The sequence below is a fragment of the Sapajus apella genome, unplaced genomic scaffold (assembly GCF_009761245.1).
Source record: "Sapajus apella isolate SASKATOON/1434 unplaced genomic scaffold, GSC_monkey_1.0 scaffold16, whole genome shotgun sequence".
Lineage (NCBI taxonomy): Eukaryota > Metazoa > Chordata > Mammalia > Primates > Cebidae > Sapajus > Sapajus apella.
In genome coordinates, this window is record NW_022436956.1 from 29,639,830 (window position 1) to 29,648,474 (window position 8,645).

General features: G+C 33.0%; 1 long non-coding RNA gene across 1 annotated transcript in view; it reads left to right on the forward strand.

Moving 5' to 3' along the window:
- LOC116556378 overlaps window positions 1–1,016 on the forward strand; it is a 198,014-nt gene extending 196,998 nt beyond the window's left edge. The window contains exon 3 of the long non-coding RNA XR_004270969.1: window positions 531–1,016. This is a non-coding gene — a long non-coding RNA (uncharacterized LOC116556378). The remainder of the gene's footprint in view (window positions 1–530) is intronic.
- The last annotated feature ends 7,629 nt before the right edge of the window (window positions 1,017–8,645 follow it).

Genomic DNA, 8,645 nt, shown 5'->3' on the forward strand with positions numbered 1-8,645 from the left:
AAAAATATCAGGAAATACTATTATCTCTGTAGAGATTAATTTTTCTCTGATCCCTTTTCAAAAAGATAATTTTGACTAATTTTCTAACATAAGTAATAATGAGGTAGAAAAGTTCATATGAATCATCTTATCTGAATTCCATTTTATAAGTCTGTTTTTAAAATAATTTTCACACATCACAATAGAAGAGGACTAAATGGAAATCAAAAAATAAGTTAGTAAATAACTTATTTTTTATAACTTTAATAAGCAAAAAACTTATTTCTTAGATTTATAACTATAGTCTATCACACTTTTAAACTATGATTAATATTGAGATATATTTTTTATTGCATCTTAGTACATAGATGAATTTATATTCAAAACCAAAATTAGTTCATGAAACAAGTACCTTTTCATGGGCAATACACTAATCTTTATTCTATTTCTTTTCTCCCTGTCTATGACCACATAAATTGACTTTATAAACCACTAATGGGAGCATATTACTTGAGTAATACTCTTATAGCACATTTCTGTTATTTGTTAAGTGAAAGCCTACAGACAATCATTAAGAATTTTAAAATAGGGCCTCATGGCAAGATGGCTGAATCGAAACAGCTCCGGTCTGCAGCTCCTGGTGAGACCAACACAGAAGGTGGGTGATTTCTGCATTTTCAACTGAGGTACCCTATTCATCTCATTAGGACTGGTTAGGCAGTGGGCACAGCCCACAAAGGGCAAGCAGAAGCAGGATGGGTCGCACTAGATTTTATTGCTTACATCTAATTGCATTTTGTACCCATTAACTGATTGTCTTTATTCCCCTCTCATGCTATTCATCCCAGCCTCTGCTACCCACCATTCCACTCTCTACCCTCATGAGATCATTTTTTTAAAGCTCCCACATATGAGTGAGAACATGTGATATTTGTCTTTCTATGCTTGGCTTATTTCACTTAATGTAATGTCTTCCACTTCTATAGATGACATTGCAAATTACAGGATTTTATTCCTTTTTAATGGCTGAATAATATTTCATTGTGTATATATACTACATTTTTAAATGCATTCATGCATTGATAGACACTGAGGTTAATTCCATATCTTAACTAGTGTGAATACTGCTGCACTAAACATAAGAAAACAGATAGCTCTTTGATATACTGATTTACTTTCTTTTGGATATATACCCAACAGTAGGATTGATGGATTTATGGTAGTTTTATTTTAATTTTTTGAGGAAACTCCATATTCTTTTCCGTAGTAGCTGTACAAATTTACAAATTTATATTCCACAAACATTGTCCAAATTGTCCCTTTCTCCCTATCTTCATCTGCATCCATTATTATTATTTTTTGTCTATTTGATAAAAGCTATTTAACTAGTGTGAGATAGCAACTCATTGTGGTTTTCATTTGCATTTATCTGATGATTAGTAATGTTGAACATTTTTTTGTGTATCTGTTGGCCATTTGTGTATGTTCCTTTGAGAAATGTCTGTTAAGATCTGTGGGGGATGCTCCCATGAGAGGCCCCCCTAATGTGTGGGCCTCACCAGACGGTGAGCTTGAGCCCAAACACAGTTTCCTGCTGGAGGCAGTGGAGCTATGGGAAAGAAGGAACTAAGAAATGACTGATGTTGCAAAGGTTTCTACTTCTGACTGCAATGACGCTTGGGTAAGTGTCATGTGGTTTTGTCAGACGTTATGTCTCCATTAGGCCTCTGCTGACTTTTACGACCTTGTTTTTCAAGAAGCTTAACCTTATCCCCATGACTACCTTGAACCCTAGATAATGACTTTATGGCTTACTTTGTGACTCTTAGGTATTGTTATTTACAAAAGCATGTTTTGGTAAAAACAGATAAAGCGTACCACCTGCCCACTTTTATGATCCTTGAATGTCATGCTTAAGATTGTTTTTGTGATCTTATATTTTGTAACTTTCCATTGTTGATTGTATAAACACCTAAACACCTTTGATCTTAAGGTTTATATTGAGACCCTGGACAAAAATAAATTCTCTGTTTAGGCATTGCCTTTTCAGTCTTCCCGACCCCAGCTTTTCTGTCTCTCTTTATTTCTGCACACCTCCTCTTTCAGGTCGGGACCCTTTTGCTGGCCAAGACTCCCCGGCGGATCTTCCATCGCCCACAAGATCTTTTGTCCATTTTAAAATTTGGTTAGTTATTTTATCTCTTGCTCTTGAGTTGTTTAACTTTTTTACATATTCTAGTTATTAATCTGTGACCTATTTGAACAGTTTGCAAATGTTCTGTCCCATTCTATAGGTAATCTCTTCATTTTTTGATTGTGTCCTTGGCTGTGCAGAAGTTTTTAAATTAATGTGATCTCTTTTGTCAATTTTTTCTTTGGTTGTGCTTTAGAGAACTTACGCAAAAAAAATATTTGCTCAGACCAATGTCCTGAAACATTTCCCCAGTGTTTTCTTCTAGTGATTTGCTAGTTTCAGGGCTTACATTTAAATATTTAATCAATTTTGATTTAATTTTTGTCTATGGGGAGAGAGGGGGATCTAGTTTCATTCTTCTGCATATGCACATTCAGCTTCCCCAGCACCATTTGTAGAAGAGACTGTCCTTTCCCCAATGTATATTATTAGGGACTTTGTCAAAAATGAATTGACCATAAATGTATTTATTTCTGTGTTCTCTACTCTATTCCATTGGTCTATGTCTGTTTTTATGGTAGTGCCATGCTATTTTGGTTAATAGAGCTTGTAGTGTAATTTGAGGTAAGGTAATGTGATGCCTCCAGCTTTGTTATTTTTGCTCAGGATTGCTTTGGCTATTCTGGGTCATTTGTGGTTTCATACTAATTTTAGCATTTGTTTTTTGTATTTTTGTGAAGAATGTCATTGGTATTTTAATAGAAATAATATTGAATCTATAGATTTCCTTGAGTAGTAAGACTTAATAATTATAAATCTTTAATTTAAATGTTGATTCTTTAATACATATTTCAATTTTTTTGTGTCCTCTTCAATTTCTTTCATCAATATTTTATAGTTTTCATTGTACAGATCTTTCACTTTAAGTGAGATATCCTAAGAGCTAATAAACTTCTTAAGTGAAGTTTATTCCTATGTATTGTTTTATTTGTAGCTACCACAAATGGGATTGTTTTCTTGGTTTCCTTTTCATATTGCTCATTGTTAGCCTATACAAACACTGCAGATTTTTGTTAATTTTGTATCTTTTTTTTTGTATTTTATTGAACTCATTATTAATTCTAACATGGTTTGGCTCTGTCCCCAAAGTTCATCTTGAATTACAGCTCTCATAATTCCCACATTCTGTGGAAGGAACTCAGTGGGAGATAATTGAATCATGGGAGCAATTTCTCTCATACCATTCTCATGGCAGTGAATAATTGTTGTGAGATCTGATGGTTTTATAAGGGGCAATGCCTTTCACTTGGTTTTCATTGTCTTTTTGCCTGCCACCATGTAAGATGTCCATTTTGCCTTCTGCCATAATTGTGAGGCCTCCCCAGCCAGGTGGAAATATGAGTCCATTAAACCTGTTTTTCTTTATAAATTACCCCGTCTCGGGTATGTCTTTGTCAGCAACTTGAGAACAGAATAGTACAAGTTGCACTAGTCTTTTGATGGAGTTGTTTGGTTTTTCTGAATACAAGATCATATCATCTGCAAGCAAGGATAGTTTGACTTCCTCTTTTCCAATTTGGGTGCTCTTCTATTTCTTTCTTTTTTTCTAATTGCTCTGGCTAGGACTTCTAGTACTATGCTGAATAAAAGTGTTAACTGAGGATCCTTGTCCTTTTTCAGATGATACAGGGAAGGCTTTCAGTTTTGCATTCTTCAATATGATGTGGGTTTGTGGTATTTGGCCTCTATCCTGTTGAGGTTTATTTCCTTTATATCAAGTTTGTTGTTTTTTTTACCGTGAAAAAATACTGAATATTATTGAATGCTTTTTTTTCCCCATTTATTTATTTTATTGCATTTTAGGTTTTGGGGTACATGTGAAGAACATGCAAAATTTTTGCATAGGTACACACCTGGCAGTGTGATTTGCTGCCTTCCTCTCCATCACCTACATCTGGCATTTCTCCCCTTGCTATCTCTCCCCAGCTCCCCACCCCCCACCGTCCCTCCCCTATTTCCCCCTAACTGACCCCAGTGTGTAGTGCTCCCCTCCCTGTGTCCATGTGTTCTCATTGTTCAACACCCGCCTATGAGTGAGAACATGCGGTGTTTGATCTTCTGTTCTTCTGTCAGTTTGCTGAGGATGATGGTTTCCAGGTTCATCCATGTCCCTACAAAGGACCCAAACTCATCGTTTTTGATGGCTGCATAATATTCCATGGCGTATATGTGTCACATTTTCCCTATCCAGTCTATCATCGATGGGTATTTGGGTTGGTTCCAGCTCTTTGCTATTGTAAACAACTTTTTTGGCTTCTATTGAAATCATCATATATTTTTGGTTCTTCATTCTGTTGATGTAAATTTTGAGATAATTTTTGTACCAAGTATAGATTTAGGTCCAAAATTACATATTTGCAAGTAGATATGCAATTACTTCCTTATCATTTGTTGAAAATGTTAATACTTTTCCATTAATCTGTTTTCACATCTTTGACAAAAAAAATTGATTAGCCACATTTGGGTAAATCTATTTATGAACTCTATATTTAGTTCCACTGATTTTTTGCAAAATACAGTTATAGTAACTGTTTTAATTCCCTGTCTGCTAATCTAATATTTGTGGGTTTGTTTTGATCAATTAATATTTATTCTCATTGTGGATCACAATATCCAGCTTCTTTGTATTGCTAGAAATATTTCATTAGATAGTAGACATTATAAAATGCACTTTGATGTTGGATGTTTTTATTCTCCTATAAATGTTCTTGAATTTTTTCTGTGAAGTCAAGTTAAAAATAGTTTGATTTTTCAGATCTTATTTTTATGATATGTTGGGCAAGACTAGATGAATATGTAGTCTAAGGCTAATTATTATACCTTACTGATGCAAGTTCCTTCTAACTAATTTACCCAATGTCCTACAAAAGATAAACATTTCCAATCTGGCTGAGAATATACAGTTTTACCACCTCTGTAGAAAAGATAAACTGATCCTTGTAATCTATCAGACAGTTCATCCCTTGGCTTCATGTAGTTGAATACTGAAGAGAGAACCTTTACATATTTTCATAGTTCTTTCTGTGCATTTCTCTTCTCTCCAGTGTTCTGCCCTTCACAATTCAACTAACTTGTTCTCCAAGGACTCTGAGCTATGTCCTTCAACTTAGAGAGATTCTCTGGCTCTGCTTATGTACCTTTTTCCTCTGCTGTGTCCAGGAACCTCTTTCAGTGCAGTAAGTTGAGGCAATCATAGTTTATCTCATTTGTTTCTCATATCTCAGGATCACTGTGCATGATTGCTTGTTTTTTGCAGTTTTGTATATCATCGTTTTATATATTTTCTCTGTATTTCTTTTCCATAGTTTCAGGTGGGAAAGTAAATTCAGTTCCTTTCATTCCATCAGGTGAGAGGCTTAGATTTCTACAGGTTTTGAAAATGATGATATAAATCTTTTATTTGAATGAAGCTGTGTCATGTTTGGAGAAAAATTGAAAATACTGTATTCATATTAACATACATAAAAATGTGACTTTAATTATAATAACACTTATAGTAAAATGGGAATCTTCCTTCTCCAGGGACTGATTTTTAGATATTGGTTAAAAATTTAATTTTAATCTTTTATGAGGTAATTTGCACACACTTGAATTAATATGAATTCGTTTCTTCCTCTTTTTTCAATACTCAATATGACTATTCAATACTCAATATGACTTTTTTCAATACTCAGTTATGACTTCCTCTTTTTTCCAATACTTAATATTCAATACTCAATTATGACTAATTAAGTCACATTTATCAGAATACCTAAATAAACTTCAATAGTTTATTTCAATTTTTGAAGCAAGTGAATAAAAGTCTTACCTAAAAGTATGAGGTAAAAAAGATAAAAAAAATAGAATTAGACCATTTAGAGAATGAAACAAAATTTTTTTTGAACAGTGTTTTATAATTTGGTAAGGTTCACTCAGTTGGCACTTTTTTTCTTACCTGGACCCATAATAGAATAACATCTCTAAAGTGTAAAAAGAAAATCTCCAAAATAAGTTAAACAGCACTTAGTACTGCCACCTTAGCCTTTAAAAATTGTTCTTTAATTTATTTTTGCTTTGCTTATATAACTTGAATAAAACATGGTAAGCTTAAGAGAAATGCAACAGAGAAATGTCTGAAATCCTGGAAAAGATGCACAATGCTATTGTCTTAAAGTCCAAAGGTTGAAGAGAATTTGTGAAAGTGCTTTGCATTATGGGAGAAATTTGATATTTCTGCCAAGTTTAAGCAATAACAGCAACAACAACAACCAAAAAAGGCAGGAAAGAAAAAAAATACTATAATGGTGAGAAGGAATAGAAAAAAAAATAATATGGTTTATGTTTTTCTAAAAATAACATTTAGATATTTCTCATTAGCCTTTCTCTTTCAAAGTAGGGTAGCTCTTACGACTGTGGAACATATGTTACACATTTAGAGACAACAGCTCAATCATTTTTTATCAGGTCAGATAATTGTGTTTCCAACCATAGAGATACCATTTGACCCACTTTACTCATTCTCCCTGCACCCAGCCTGAGCTGCTTTCAGAATCTCCATATTGTCATGTAGAAGATAGGTTAGCTCACTTTAAACAAGCCTCAAAAAGACTGACATATAAGTATTAAATGGTAATGAGATTGTTTTAATTATGCCTATCTTTTGTTGGGTTAACAGGATAGTAATTCAATAAAACACAAAGGTAAATATATTAATTTTATGATAAATAATACAATTAGTAATGACAAGTATAGGTCTTTTCCCTTTTAATAATCACATATTCTCTTTGGATGTTGAAAATATAGGGACATCTTATTATCTTCAAGCATATGTTTACAAAATAGCTCACTGCAAAGTATTATATGGTGTGGAAATATTACAAGTTTTATGTATTTGATAACCTTTGAATAGATAGTATTTGCCAAATGAAAGAGACCCCAGAAGGTTTTGAGTGTGACTATTTAGAAACAATTTAATGTGTTTTTGTTTGAAAACCTGCTCTATAAAGCAGGGTATAAATCGGTTTCTCTTTCTCAAAATTTACAAAATCATCCCAGTATTTTCTGAATGTCTTCTCATATTTTTAATATAACTATATTCTGATATATTTTACATAGTTTTCAGTAACATAATAACAGATGCAGACAAACATTAATAATAAGGAGAAAATTAATAAGCCCATATATGCAAATAAACAACAAATTAAAGAAAATTTAAAAATTGTAAAGTCTTCTCTATAAATGCTAAAGGCAACAGCAAAAACAGAAATGTTTCAAGCCAAGTCAGTAATTACATTCCAGAAAGAATAATATGCTGCTTGAATTTCAACTATCTTCAGGCTATTAGGTATTTGCTGTCACCTAATTAATTAATTATGTCAGTACCTTGACAAACGCTATAACTGTTCTAGGAAGAAAAGCAAGAGATTTCAGAAATTATTGACCATGCTACATGTATTGTTAATGTGACTCAACAGGTATCTCTCTACCATGATAGTCTATCCCCAAATTATGTAGAATTTCTACTTCTTTGAGACATTATGAGATTCTTTGCAGGTTTTCCTTTGTTGGCTCTCTGATCTGAAAGATATTTCAATGTCTTAACTCTAAATTTTATTGTACTTATATTTTTTAAAATATTTAAAATGACAGGATTAATTTAAAAAATAAAATTGTAAATACGTATAATTTTAAAGTTGAAAGAAGCTTTAACAGAATCTATAATTTAGAAGATTAAAAAGATGAAAAAAAGAGATTGATACCAGCAAAGCAAATTGATAGACTACGGCTTGGCTTTGTTTTCTCCAATCACATGAAGATTTGATGAATCAAAGGCAAATGATATATATTAGATAATGTATATCTGAAAACATTAATAATAATACATTTTAAATTACATAAGATAGAGGCTTTGAAATGTAGTCAGGAGTGATTGCAAAACTGTTGGCATAATAAATGCATATGCTGGATAGTAAGCATGCAAACTTTTATTGGTATATTTGTGATATGGTTTGGCTGTGTCCCCACCCAAATCTCAACTCAAATTGTATCTCCCAGAGTTCCCATGTGTTGCAGGAGTGACTCAGGGGGAGGTAATTGAATCATGGGGACTGGTCTTTCCCTTGCTATTCTAGTGATAGTCAATAAATCTTACAAGATTTGTTGGGTTTATCAGGAGTCTCTGCTTGTGCTTCTTCCTCATTTTCTCTTGCTACCACCATGTAAGAAATGCCATTCACCTCCCACCATCATTCTGAGGCCTCCCCAGTCACATGGAACTGTAAGTCCAATTAAACTTTTTTCCCCAGTTTCAGGTATGTCTTTATCAGCAGCATGAAAATGGACTAACACAATTTGCTTTACATTTTCATTTTTATAAAAGTAATTCTGACACTAATTTTTGAATGCCATGGAGTGTTCCTTTAAGAGGTATTTAAAAATTCTCACATAAAATTAAATTGATACTTATTCCATTACTTCTTACGTGCAATGTCCA